Below are 14,778 nucleotides of genomic sequence, written 5' to 3'. Positions count from 1 at the left end.
CGCGTAACTCAGCTCTGCACGTGCCCCAAGTCAACAAGGAACGGATCTAAAGATACGCTGGTGATGACTACAGTTATAGGGTTACTCTACTGTACTAGACCAGACCCTGCAGGGTACGTCCAGTACCTACGTGATATATAAAAACACAGGAGAAGTGACATAAAACACAATATTAAGCAGTTAATATTATCTGTCAATAATATTGTCATTTATGACTCTAAATAGAATTTTTTTAAAAATTATTTTTTAGATATATTTTTTTTCCCTTGGAAAAACATTTATTTTATTGTCCTTAATGTTTACTGTACATAACGGACATTTTTACAGCTGCTCCTGATTGCAAACACATGTTATAGCATGCATACGATACTGACATCACAAGGACTCAGGACTTAGACTAGACCTGTAGCTGGAGCGAGAGCTACGGTAGAAAAACTAGTAAGTGTGAGACAGCCAGCGCTTGATTCAGACGTGACTATGTGCTCTCGAGCTTGGCACACCTTCACTGTAAATTGACTGACAAACGCGCCCCTTCCTTGCCCCGTTCACTCCCCAAAATCGTAGGCTGTAGTATGTGTCCGTTGCGTCTGAATATACAGCGGTCAGTGCAGCGTTCACGGCCGTATCTCCTGGATCTGTGTATGTGTAGAGTGATTTTGCATACAATATACGTGTCTTAATGACTCAGGCCCATTATGTTGTTGTCCTCACAACAATCTCATATTAATGTCAGCTGGAAGCAAGGATGGAATGCTGGAGATTGTTGGGCATATAGTGACACGTTTACGAATGAGCTAATCAGTTGTCAGCTTTCTTTTTCAAAACTGCAAACAAATGGCAGGATTTGATTGGTTGTTGTCAGCACCTTTCCCTAAGCACAAAGTTTCATAAACATTCCTTCGTTATGAAAATGTCATTTTTCAGTGTGATGTATTAATTCCAGTTTCCTCGAAGTTTCATTTTAAAGTTTGTAGCAAAAATTCCGTTGGCTTTTCCGTATAGCACATACATACTGGACTTCAATTTTGCACTGCGATTCAGAGATGAATCAAACTTGCCCCCTCTGCAGTGCACTGATGGTTTTCGCCAAGCGGCAAAGTTTTACCCAACTCTAGAAGAGACCTTGGTTGTGGCGATGGTAGAGGCATGCACTGGCTTTCAGGGTTGGGATTTGTCCAAATAATTTCTTCTTGTGAAATGAACCTTCAGGATAAAAATTAAAAACTGAATTTAAAAAAAGTCTTTAGAATTTCATGTTGCAGCGGACTCTTTTATACCTATCTTTGTTATGTTAGATCTTGTGGCGTCTACTTGCTATGCAAGCCCAGTTTCTGATCATTCTCCGAGAATGAGACAGGAAATACAGAGAGAGAGAGAGAGAGACAGAGGACGCACAATTCCTGGCTGCAGCTCACGGACACTGCATTAAACCTTGATTTAATGTTACTGACAGAACTATTTCAATGGAGCTCATGCAGTTTGACAAGTAGCATGTTGGTGGTTTGGCAGGAGGGAACTTTACCGGCACTTAAAGATTCTGTAGCATGCCCAGGTAACGGGATGGGTAGACGGGGATTAATAAGAGGGAGAATGTATAGTGACATGGGCCAAGAGACCGTGCCAGGCTGAAAATGGGGCTCTTTATAAAAGTGTTACCTAAATATCTTCCCATTCACCAAACAGCTGCTTGTGAAATTGGGGCTGTTAATGATTTTCAGTCTGAATAGAACCCATAAATTGCATTAATATAGGGGACAGTTTGTAAAACATTGAAGATAGCATCATATAGTGAAGTACAAGGAATATAGTAATAGGCCTATCACATATATACGTATTTTAATAATGGTCTCTTGCTTCAAATGTTATTTTAGTGCAATATTAAGTTATATTTTAAGAGTGTGTTGTTTAATTTCCTCTGGCATGGTGCAAATTCATGTGGGCACCGCAGTTTCTCAGTGTGTGGGTTGTGGGCACCCACTGGTGTTTCAGGCAGATTTAAGGAACAGTAGATCAGCCTATATAATTTAACTAAAAATAGAAGCTTATTTACTTTCCTGTGTGTACTTGCTAAACACTTCTGTTTCCTTGGCTGACATCAGTGGTATTTAAAGGGGTTGTACACTTTTGGACAATCCCCTTCAATATTGTCTTCTCCCTCCATGTAGTAAATACTTTACTTGAGCAGATTCACATTGAGCGCTGAGTCATCCTCAGTAGAACTGCATAGGAAAGATATATGTTGCGTTATTGATGACCGGGTGAATTTAATCCTCCCTCGCTGTTTGCTCACAGATCATAGAGGTTCCAGGGCTCAGGTAAAGGTGTAGGTGGGTCGTAATGAAGGAGTATAGTCTAGAAGGGGACAACCTCTTTAGTGTGTGTTCAATGAGCCAACCTTGCAGAACATGGCTTGAAGCATTGGTCATTTTGTGTCATTACTGTACCATCGTTTTCCTGTCGTCTGTTTGTAGCCTTGTGACTCGCTGTGCGAGGATGAATTCTAAATAATGCTCAGGATGGATCATCTGAAGAAATATAGATATATATTCACAATTGTGGATTTGTGGAGACTTTGTGAACCTGCTTCAGAAAATCTAGAAATATTTGGATTGCTTTTTTAATGGGAGAGGGTGGCTGTGTAGGGTTTCCATCACACAATCCACTTGCTAGGAGGCTAACAATGTGGGAGGAAGGGTGTCTTAGTAGGATTCCATAAGCCGCTTGCTAGGAGGCTCACAATGTGGGAGGAAGGGGTGTATAATTTTTAACAATTTATTTGCTTTTCTCTGTTCACGCAGGTGCAGCGTGCACTGTGTTGGGAGGTGGCACTGTATAGTTGCTGGTTTGGGTGCATGCAGTTTTTCATTTAAGGTGCATCTGGTGATAGTAACAGTGTGGTTGAAATTGGGAACAATAAAGTATTTTGGGGGCATCAATTTGAAGGACAATCACAGACTGTAAATACATTTAGTCCCTAGAATGTATTGGTCTTGAACATCCTTTAACAGCAATATCAAAATGTTATCGATAGAAATATAATTATTTTTATTTCACAATCATGAAAGCCGCTGGTGTGTGGTCTCAGCTGTATGATCCAGAGATGCTAAGGTTCGTTTATGAAATCAAAACATAGAAACATAGAATTTGATGGCAGATAAAACCACTTGGCCCATCAAGTCTGCCCATTGTTTAACCTATGGTAACCTCCAACCCTATGTGATCCTTAGTTCTTTGTAAGGATATCTCTATCTCAAGCATGTTTAAATTGCTCTACTGTATTATCCTCTACCACTTCTGATGGAGGCTATTCCACTTATCCACTACCCTTTCTGTGTAGTCATCTCCTCTGAACCTCCTTCCCCCCAGTGTCAGTACATGTCCTTGTGTTCTAATACTTCTCTTCCTTTGTAGAATGTTTCCCTCCTGTACCTTGCTAAAACCCTTGATATTTTTGAAGGTTTCTATCATGTCCCCCCCGCTGTGTACCTATGTACCCACTCTGCTTTTTCGCTTCGACATTTGAAGTTACACGTCTCCTTCCCAGTTATTATAAGTGTCCCAGTATAAGGGGTGTGCAGAAAGAAACATTTCTTCCCAGAAAACCAATAACTAGATTGAGATGAATCACATTTACAGAACTGTGCCACGACATAGTAGCCTTATTTTGCATTTAGCTGCAGTATTTTACACGTTCAGAAAAGAACTATAATATTTGCAGTTGGTCACTTAGCTTTGTACGGTATCGCACCTTGTATGAAGGCAATCGCTGGGCAGCCGTACAGATCCCCGCGGAGACTTATAAATTCCTGTGCGCATTATGTAGCACTCTTTTTTTTATAATGTGTGCTTAAAACATAGGCCAAGACTGGTGTTAGAAAGCGGGTAATACATAATGGACGTGATTCATCTTAATCTACTTTTGTGCAAAGAAATCTACCTAGTGGTAAGTGAGGGTGGTATTCTAGAGTGGAGGGGTATATACAAGGAGCACTGTATGTTGGAAGTAAACTAATGATTAGTATTATTATTTAGCTAAGCACAACCCCCCACCCCCCCCCTCCTTCCCCTGAGAGGGTCCATATTGCAAAATCTATAGCAATCCCCCCAGTGTAAAAGCCAACAATGTGTAAATATATCACCTCCCCCCGATGCTGAAGTTTACTGAGCGATTTCACAAGATTGTTCTCTCAATAAATAGTGCTAAGTGGGTTTTGGTCTGTAAAGTGCCACGTCGCTTATGAAAATGAATTTGAAAGAAAAACATTGTATATCTGCTGCTCTAACCTGCTCATTACGCTGGCAAATTGCACTTGGCTTTTTGTCAGAGGGAAAATGTGAGCCCGTATTTTCTTTTGCAGTCAATTATGGTCGGGATCTATTTTGCTGAAAAGTAGCAATTCCAAATTAGCTGAACTTTGAGGAAGGAAAGATTCTAAGAGGATAGTTACCGCAGATGGCTTCATCTCTAAATGTTAAAATGTATTTAATGTCCATCGTCGCCTCTTGTTTAGATCTAATTATATCAGCCACAGAACTGCTACTTTATTAATAGCTCTCAAGTGAATGTAAAGGGGCTGACTTCAAACCGAGCTCGTACAATTATATTTCTCCTCTAACCGGCATACAACCTCCCCACTCCCATAATGCCTCTCTCTCCACATTTCCATCTCCATGCAAAGTGCAAACACCAGCTAATTCCCTGCACTTACATGAGCAACAGAGAGAGAAAAAAGCACAAAACAGGAGTCATATTCTACAGTGCATAATGAAATACTAACTGTATGCTTTTTATTTTTGGCAAAATACAAAAATGTCTTGACTTATCAAACAATTGAAAAGCGTCAGCCAGACCTGCACATTCAGGGTTTTGTTTTTTTTATTATTCAGGTTGGATCAAAATTCAGCTTTCAGAAAAATATGGATCTATTTTCCTGCATTATACAAAATGTAGATCTCGCTATCTTTTAGGACATTACGCATCTTCCTTACGTGTTCCATGGGTTTCAAGACGGCACTCGGGTCTGATTCATTAACAAACGTAAAATGACTGGTATACACCTGTCTGTATTCATCAAGGAGCGGATGTGAAGATCCGTCTGGTGATGAATACGGGTCTAGGTCCGCTCTGATCTAACAGACAATACACTGCAGGATACGTCCAGTACATATGTGGAACATAAAGTCACAAAAGAATGCACAGCAAAAACGATTCAATTAATGTCACCTGTTAATAATATAGTCATCAATAAAAAAAAAAAAAAAAAAAAAATTTTTTTTTTTTTTTTAAATCCCCTTAAAATACATTTATTAGGATGTTAATGTCTACTGTACATAAAATACATTGTTACAGTTACTCCTGATTACAGACACATGTTCTAGCTGTATACACAGCCGTCATCACTAGTAATCAGCACTTACACCTCACCTGTAGCTGGTGCAGGTGATACGGCTGAAAAATACGCATCTTAGAGATGCCCAAAGCTTGAATCGGACGCTGCTGCGTGCACTCAAGCTTGACACCTATTTACCGTACATTGATTACATGCATGCGCCCAGTCCCCTGCTCGTTCCGCCCCTGAACTTGTAAGGGACCTTTTGCACTCGAAGATAAATTGGACTTTGCTGCGTTCTCTGGTTAGTTCTGGGCATGCACAGTGCGATTTTACCCAAAATACGGCACGTATCATACACGTTTGTTAATGAATAAGGCCCTTGGAGAGCATTGGATCTAAAGAGGGATTAAATGTTCTGAGCTGATTTTGGCAACATAAATTTAGATCTAGGATACAAGTCTGGAAAATAAGTTTTGTAATTGTATTGATCGTTATTTAAACTGTTGCAATACGGAATATTTTGTATCTACTGCTGAACAGATCTGCTTGTTCCGTTATCATTGTAAGGCTACAGAAGGAAACAGAAATAATGACATCATTACTAGCTGAGAATTGTCCCGCTGCACATCAAGCCGGCCTAATCACTGGTGGTTCTGAAGCACTAATGGATTAGCTGGGAACATTTTCATTTGATTTCCTTGCTGGCCAAATACCTTGAGATCTAGTTTGTTCCATGTTGTCTTGAGGCGATGAAGTAAGCCTGGCAGTGAGCACAGCTATATATACCTGCTGCCCCCCCTGGGTATTGGCATAGACCTTTATTTATTGTGAAGTTACATGTTCACACCTTGTAGATAGCGGACACATTTGTAATGACATGCAGTACAAGGAATATTCTACAATGTATCAGTCTCCATCTTCCTGCAGAATTTTCTTAATGGTTTCAGAATGTCAAAGCGTTCTGGCATCTCACCGGCTCTCTCGGGGGCTTTGCAAATCAAACTGCTCGTGCAGTATTCTGCTCCACAAAACCTTAGCCTGATCTATTCCAGGGTGGACTCTGTGAATTTGAGGTTAATAGTCTTTCGAGATCTGCATTTTACAGGAATTAATCAGCCGTCTGTGGTCGACATGGAGACGAAATCCAAATATTTCATTCACAGAAAATCAGACTTTTTTTTTTGTGTTCCCTTATGGATTCCATTGAGCTCCTGCTTATCTGGAATTGAGGAAATTGGCCAGGCAGACAGTCTGTGCAACTTGTAGGATCCACAACTGCATTTATTATAATGGAATTAGAAAACATTATAGCCCTACAGGATAATTTGTACCATTTGGAGAGGCCATAGGGGTCTTGTTACACGTGTTTTGTTAGATGTTACAAATTGTCATGTTTTGTCATTCCAGTGGGAAATGAATTGCCCATTTTTAACGCCGTCTTGTTAAAGCTTGTCTGGATACATTGTGACCTTGAAGGCACACAGGGGTATTATACGGTCATCAAGCAAGTGATGGCTAATTCGGAGCAATTAGGGAATAATTATTATTGCGCAAGATGTTCATCGAGCAAGATAAATAACTATGCAGAGGCTTCCCAACAGCACAAGATTAATTTTATAGCGTGGAAAGTGGATTGCAAGTATTAGAGTCAGGTTAATGAGAATATTCCACTGTAAACTGTTTCCTTGATCTGGGTGATAGGCTTAGCTTGTGCTTTCTAATTAGTTCAGATAAGAGTTTGATCTCTGCACGAAGGAGAATGATATGGTTTAATTTCAAGGCTCTCCATGCCAGCCCGAAAATAAGCTCACGGTCTGCTTCCTGCTTCAAGGGCACCCGCTCAAAGGCTGGGAAGATCTAGTACATCTCCCACCTCGATTAAATACAGCTCGCGTTGTACAGCAGATAATTGAAAATATATGTTCATTGTGTCTTTAAAATAATTTATTCTCGTCTGGTGCCATTCGGGGCAACGCTTCTCAGTAAAAGTTGCGGAAGTTGACTTGAAAATGGCAGATTTCATTCGCTCTTCTTCGTACTTACAAGTTAAACGATTTTACATTTATTAACGCTCCACCAAAATGGTGATGTATTCCGAATGGTACTCAATAGAGTGACAAAAAACACAGACTATATGAGTCATTGACTAAAGAGAATAAAAAATATAAAAGGACATTACAAATGTATTCTGTGCCCCTAATACGGGAGCTATAAGTGCACTAAACCTTCCTTAGATACCAGGGCAGCATGGTGGCTCAGTGGTTAGCACTTCTGCCTCACAGCACTGGGGTCATGAGTTCAATTCCCGACCATGGCCATATCTGTGTGGAGTTTGTATGTTCTCCCCGTGTTTGCGTGGGTTTCCTCCGGGTGCTCTGGTTTCCTCCCACACTCCAAAAACATACTGGTATGTTAATTAGCCGCTATCAAAAAATTGACCCTAGTCTCTCTCTGTCTGTGAGTGTGTATATTAGGGAATTTAGACTGTAAGCTCGAATGGGGCAGGAACTGATGTGAGTGAGTTCTCTGTACAGCGCTACGGAATCAGTGGCACTATATAAATAAATGGTGATGATAATGCACACGTATCCAGGCACAGGGACAACTGATACATTTAGGGGAAACTATTCACTGCTTGCACGAATATTGAGGAAAATGAAGAGAGGTTTTTTGTTGTTTTTTTTGTTTTTTTTTGTTTTTTAATTTCAAAGATTGTCCTATGCCCTACCGGCGAGCACAAATGATTTTAAAAGAAATCAACAGAGGCAACATTTTGAAATGCAGTCTGGTCGGAGAGGTACAAATAAAAATCCTGGTCATGAAGAGGTTAAAGGAAGTGAACTTTGGCCTGTTCCATTTTATTCAGGTGGGGTTTATTTCCCATTGAACGTGTGGATTCCCAGTTAGGAAATGGCTATGACAATGTCATCCAATAATGGCTGCGCGGTTGGGACAGGACCCATTTCTCACAGTGGGGGGAGGTTGCTTGTCTCCCGAGTCCTAATGATTTCCAAAGACAATTCGTGTCTTCAGAAAGGGCACACAAATTAGTCCATGTACAGAGCAAAATTGATTCAGAGAGAAATCTGACATTAAGACAAATTGGTGGAAGCCTCCATGGGGTCTTTGTTTGCCTTTCCTGGTTTGACATTATTGTAATTGAAGAGAACTTACACTTGGCTGCCTGTTCACCCATGATAAATATGTTACAATGTATCTCTCAGATCTGGGGATATGCTAATCCAGGAAGTGTTATAACAGTGCTGATGTCATTCCTTGCTGATTATAACATCATGGGCTTTATTTAACTAAATGTTTCTTTGTTTATACATAGTGTAAACTCTCTTTCAATCGTCATTGTGATATAAGAAAAGGTGAGGCTTTACTAAAGTAAAATATTTAATAATGAATGTTAACCCTGCAGAGTCTTCATCTTCAATGGGAGGACAATGGCTGTGCTTAGCCTCCTCCGCTGCTCCATCGTCCTGACATTAGCAGTTTGAACAGAGTAGCACAAAACGGTCTAAAGCTGGGTGCAATATATCTGCAGTTTTCTGCAACAGTTTCACCAACGAGTCCCGATGATCATGCCGATGTGTACACACCTACACAATATTCCTTCATCTCTCATAACCATCTGCTGAAAACACAGTGACTCTGTACTAGAGATGGGCGGGCTCGGTTCCCCGAGAACCGAACCCACCCGAACTTTGTGTATCCGTGTACCGAGCCGAGCAGGCCACAATATAAGCTTACTACCATCTGCATATATGAATGTACTATAATATAGTTAAGTACATTAACTGTATAAGTTTGTCATACTTCCTGTCTGTTGCAGTCGGTATCAACTAGAGATGGGCGGGTCCGGTTCCCCGAGAACCAAACCCACCCCAACTTTGCCTATCCGAGTACCAAGCTACTCAGCTCTCCCGGCCGCTCGGAATCCGAATCGAGGCCGAACGTCATCGTGACGTGGTCGGATCTCGGGGCTCGGTTCTCGCGATACTTGAAGATTATAAATACCTGCCTCCACAGCAATCCATCGCCATTTGACAGAGGGAGAGAGCAGGGTGTAGTCACAGGCTGATTAGAGCAGGGACAGAGAATACAATATTCTGATTCCAATTGTGCTAACAAAAATCGCTAGCGAACAGAGGAGGATAGAGGAGTTTTTTGTTTTTTTTAATATATGGCAATCAAATTGCTTTTTGGGTGTCCCCATAATTTTGCCTAAATATTTTTGGCTGTCAAAATTACTATCTGTCAGCAGTATCTACCAAATAATTTTTAGCACTCCCCAGTGCTTTTGGGGTGTTCCACATTATTTTGCCTAAATATTACTGGCTGTCAAAATTACTGTCTGTCAGCAGTATCTACCAAATAATTTTTAGCACTCCCCAGTGCTTTTGGGGTGTCCCCCATTATTTTGCCTAAATATTTCTGTCTGTCAAAAGTCATATTTGTCAGCAGTATCTACCAAATAATTTTGCCGGCTAATACGGTACAGAAACCTCCGCTCATTTACCCTCATCTCTTGTGGGACGTGATGAAAAATGAGCAGAGATTTTAGTAATAAATCAGACGCAATGGGCCTGTTTCATTAAGGAAAGGAAAGCAAAAAAAATTGTAACTTTGCACCTTGGCAAATCCATGTTGCATTGGAGAGGGAGGTAAATTAAAATGGGTTAGCAGATTTATAGTTGGTGTAGGGCATGTCCTAGATCAACTTTACATTTCAGTGTACAAATAAAGCTATCATGTATTTGTGCTACATGAAAAAGCCAGTATTTATCTTATGTGCAGAATAATAACCTAATTTGCACCCCTTGCATTGTAAGATGGTTTTGACCAGGAGAAAACTCATTTTTTTGCCTTAATGAATCGGGCCCAACATTTTTCCGCAGGCTGTTCCAGAGACGCATCACGTCGCCTCACGCCAAAATGAATCTGCCCCTCTTACGATTTCCAGTATTGTATACATATTTTTAATTTTTTGTCACACTTATTTTGTCTTATGCTATGTGACAATGACAAGGACCCGAGATCTGAGAAGAGGAAATTATTCTCGTATTCAGCAACATTTAATGAACTTACTGGATGCGACTGAAGAAGGTTCTGATCCTCCGTCTCCCAGATATTTCCTAATTTATACGCACTGTGCTGTGAGGAGTACTCGCCCTCCTGCTGGTACAACACCTTTATCTCTCCTTCAGAGCATTATATAATGTAATCTCTGTATGTTCAAAGACTCTTGATGCTCTTTTTTCGGGTGCCAAACTTTGCTTTGGAACCTTTGAGGGGTACGTTTTTTTTCTTTCCATAGGACATAGATTAATTTCTGCATTTACATTTTGCTCCTGTTCGGTTTTATTTGCATGTGGTTGGTCACTAATTATTTTATTGTCTTGTGAATCTCACAACAGGGCGATGTCATCACAATTTCTTATGAAGTTTTGTTCATTTCAGGTTTCAAATATTGGTGTTCATTTTATCATATGGGAAAAGTCTTATTGATGTTTCTATTGGCAATAGAACTTATTTTGTCCTATATATTAAGATAGTTCCTGCCTATGACAACCATACCAGAGACCCCATGCCTTTGCAAATGACTCACCTGCCACACCAATAAAATATTGTTAAATCACAGTGAAAAATAATCTTGTAAAAAAATTACACTTATCTCCCCGATAGCAAGAATTGTGATGAATAGGCTCCATAATGTGCCACGTGTATGCTATGCTCTAGCCACTGTGCCTGAAGGGTATGAATGCTGGGGATCCCCTAATCCACTAGTGCAAGGGACAGGAGTCCGGAGATGGGGGAAAGAGGACATATGTATGTGGTCACCACAATTGCCACCTCTGAATTCTTGTATGTTGATTGTTCCTGGCCAACCAAATTGGCATCACCAAGTGAACCAGAATTTATCTCTGCAATATTATACTACACTATAGACCTCTGTCACATTATACAACTCTACAGACCCCTCTGTCACATTATACTACTCTATAGACCCCTTTGTGACATTATACTACTCTATAGACCCCTATGTAACATTATACTACTCTACAGACCCCTCTGTCACATTATACTACTCTACAGACCCCTCTGCCACATTATACTATTCTACACAACTCCTCTGTCACATTCTACTACTCTACAGACCCCTCTGTCACATTCTACTACTCTACACGACTCCTCTGTCACATTATACTACTCTACAGACCTCTCTGTCACATTATACTACTGTACAGACCCCTCTGTCACATTATACTACTCTACAGACCTCTCTGTCACAGTATACTACTCTACAGACCCCTCTGTCACATTATACTACTCTACAGACCCCTCTGTCACATTATACTACTCTACAGACCCCTCTGTCACATTATACTACTCTACAGACCCCTCTGTCACATTATACTACTCTACAGACCTCTCTGTCACATTATACTACTCTACAGACCCCTCTGTCACATTATACTACTCTACAGACCTCTCTGTCACATTATACTACTCTACAGACCTCTCTGTCACATTATACTACTGTACAGACCCCTCTGTCACATTATACTACTCTACAGACCCCTCTGTCACATTATACTACTCTACAGACCCCTCTGTCACATTCTACTACTCTACAGACCTCTCTGTCACATTATACTACTGTACAGAAGTCTCTGTGCCATTATGTTACAGTACAGTCCCCTTTATCTGGTCCCTCATCCGTCTCTGCACAATAGCAGCTTCTGCTTGAGGTGACACAGTCTCTTGATGCAAGACTCAGTGCTTCACTAATCTTCCTTTTCTCCTTTTTAAGATAAGCTGTATTCCCCAGCCACTGTATTATTAGTTATATAGTTATATCCTGTGTTCCATTTATTTCTTTGTGTGCGTGTCAGATAAATAAACAAGTAGGCGGCTTCAGTGAAAGTAGGCCATGTATCCTTATCCCAGATCACACGTAGGACCGGCCGCGTTCTCTCCACAGATCATTATCCGGAATGGAGACGCTACTATTATTACAGGGTAGCGTATTACTCCCCCTTGGTGCTTAGAATGAGTAATAATAAGCAAATAGACCTTCAATTAATATTCTACCTGTTTTCACTGCAAACAGAAAAGTATAAAAGTGTCTTGTCTGCAAAATCAGAACTATAATTGGGCCACGTTCACGGGTTGGAGAATTGTCCATGTGCGTCAGTGACAAAAACGATGTTGTGTATCCAGTCACCGGGGCCGCGGCGTGTTTACATTACACGCTATCCTTAACCCCTTCAAGACCAGATGGTTTTCCTGAATTTATTCTCTGTCGCTTTTGTTGGTAATAACTTTATATATGTCTTGGCAGGTCGCTTGTGCGTTCTAAAAGATGAAAGCTAGAATCTGGTTGCTATGGGCAGCACTTCCATGTTTCCTTTTAGAAGCTTTGATAAATCTACGCCTTAGATCTATGATCTGCTGTCATTAAGGACCAGAATACAGAAACAGTCATGGACTATCATTGCATGCTGGTATTTGTAGTGCTCGCATTACATTTTCCCTGGTACTCACCAGCTGGTGGTATCAGGAGGGGCCCAGTACCAGTCAACATTGGGCCAATCTTCTCTAGGTGCAGGGTCCCAAGGGCTTGGCCGATACAGAGTAACACTGGGCTGTGATGAAGATGGGGGAGTTCTTTTTTTTTTTTATTCTTTATTTGTTTATTTTTTGAAGTTGGGACAGGTTTGAGCTGTGACCGCCCTTTATTTTCTGTTGGTTGATGTGCGGCTTTGCAGCTTCACTAATCGCACGGTTTCTATACTTGATTGAAAAAAAATCAGAAGGTGGTTTCAAATAGTGCGGTTTCTCAACACGCGATTTTATGTTTCGCTTGACCTTTAGTAAATCGTACGGTTTCGAAACTGTTTTTTAGTAAATTTACCCCGTTGCATTTGTCAGTCATTAGGCAGCTCTCGAGAATCAGGTTAATAGTTTGCCAAAAGTTTGTACAAAGTTATAGGACAAATAAAAAGTCTGCTTATACCCTTGTCAGTTAGATTAAGGAATGTTTGGGAGCTGGGGACATGTGCTGCCTCCAGTAGCTTCAGACACAGCAGTCACAGGATATTAAACTCTGTCCACACTGGATGATTGATGCTTTACGGGAATTCTAGTTCTCAGTCACTCGGTCTCTACATCTGCACGAAGGTGCAATAACAGTATCTTAAATCTGACATGTTTTAATGATGTACATCTTCTCGAGGACCCTGATCAGGCCATGTTATCATGATTTCCCTTTGTGGTAACAGGTGAGATCACTACAGACCCAGAGGAATATATTAATTATTGCACAATTTTGCACCACTTCCCTCCACATGTAACAGATACGATATTCCAGTGTGGGGGATTCCCCGGATCTGTTAGGACTCTTCATTACATTATTATATTGTGTACAAATAGGTGTAGCTGGTTTGTGCATTTACTACTAACACTGTCAACACAAACCTTAGGCGTAAGAATACACATTTGTACACCTGACGTACACCCAGCTCAGGAATACAGCGCATGTGGAGTCACACTTACCTGGAGATATGTGCGACTCAGCATTCACACGTAGGTACCCACACAGGACGACCATCGTCGTCGGAATATGAGACTGTGGCTGGGTCACATAGAAATAACTTATTGTAGAAATGTATTTAAATTAGTGGTGCAGTGCTGTATATCATTGCAAATGTACGGATTTGTTGTATAGTGTTGTATTTTTGCATTGGAAATGTAGTGATATGATGTGGGAAGAAATTTGATTTTTGTAATATTTTTAATTCTCATGCTAATTAGGCCTTTTCATGTGTGAATGACCAACACATCCATTAGCCTGAATGCACAGGAGGGGGTCGTTACCTTTTATCCCAGTTTGTTAAAAATATAGACAAACTTCAGGAATAATGCAACCAGCAAGTAATTTAGGAAATCACAGATTGATGTGAATTGTGTTAAGTCCAAGATTAGAGAATATGTTACATCCTGATGCTAAATATCTGATGTAATATCGCAGACTTTGTGGTAGCAGCTAGGAAGGGGGCTGGGATGCCAACATGTGTGACAGAAACAGTATAAAACCATCTGAGCTATTAGAGATCAATAGTCCCACTAATACCCCATTTCATACTGCGGCAAAAACCCAGGCTTTTGCCGGGGCAATCCCAGACAACCCGGGTCGAGGTGTAGTATGAATGGTGTCAGGTCTAATTCCCGGGTCTGATGACCTGGGAATTAGACCCGGGACTTTTGATGGGGTAATTCCCGAGTCCAACCTGAGTCGCCTGCACTATGAATGGTGGGACCCTGGTTTTTCAACCTGGGTCTCACCAAACACAATTATAATTTTGAAAAGAAACAAAACACATCACAAGAGGAGCCAATCAGATCTCCTCTTGTGATATTGCCATGGAGAACCGGT

General features: G+C 40.8%; 1 protein-coding gene across 2 annotated transcripts in view; it reads left to right on the top strand.

Moving 5' to 3' along the window:
* The window catches only part of PTPRF (protein tyrosine phosphatase receptor type F), a 513,733-nt gene that overhangs the window by 136,180 nt on the left and 362,775 nt on the right, over window positions 1-14,778 (top strand). The window lies entirely within an intron of this gene.

Source organism: Mixophyes fleayi, chromosome 8, assembly GCF_038048845.1.
Source record: "Mixophyes fleayi isolate aMixFle1 chromosome 8, aMixFle1.hap1, whole genome shotgun sequence".
NCBI lineage: Eukaryota > Metazoa > Chordata > Amphibia > Anura > Limnodynastidae > Mixophyes > Mixophyes fleayi.
This window is presented reverse-complemented; position numbering and strand designations above follow the sequence as displayed.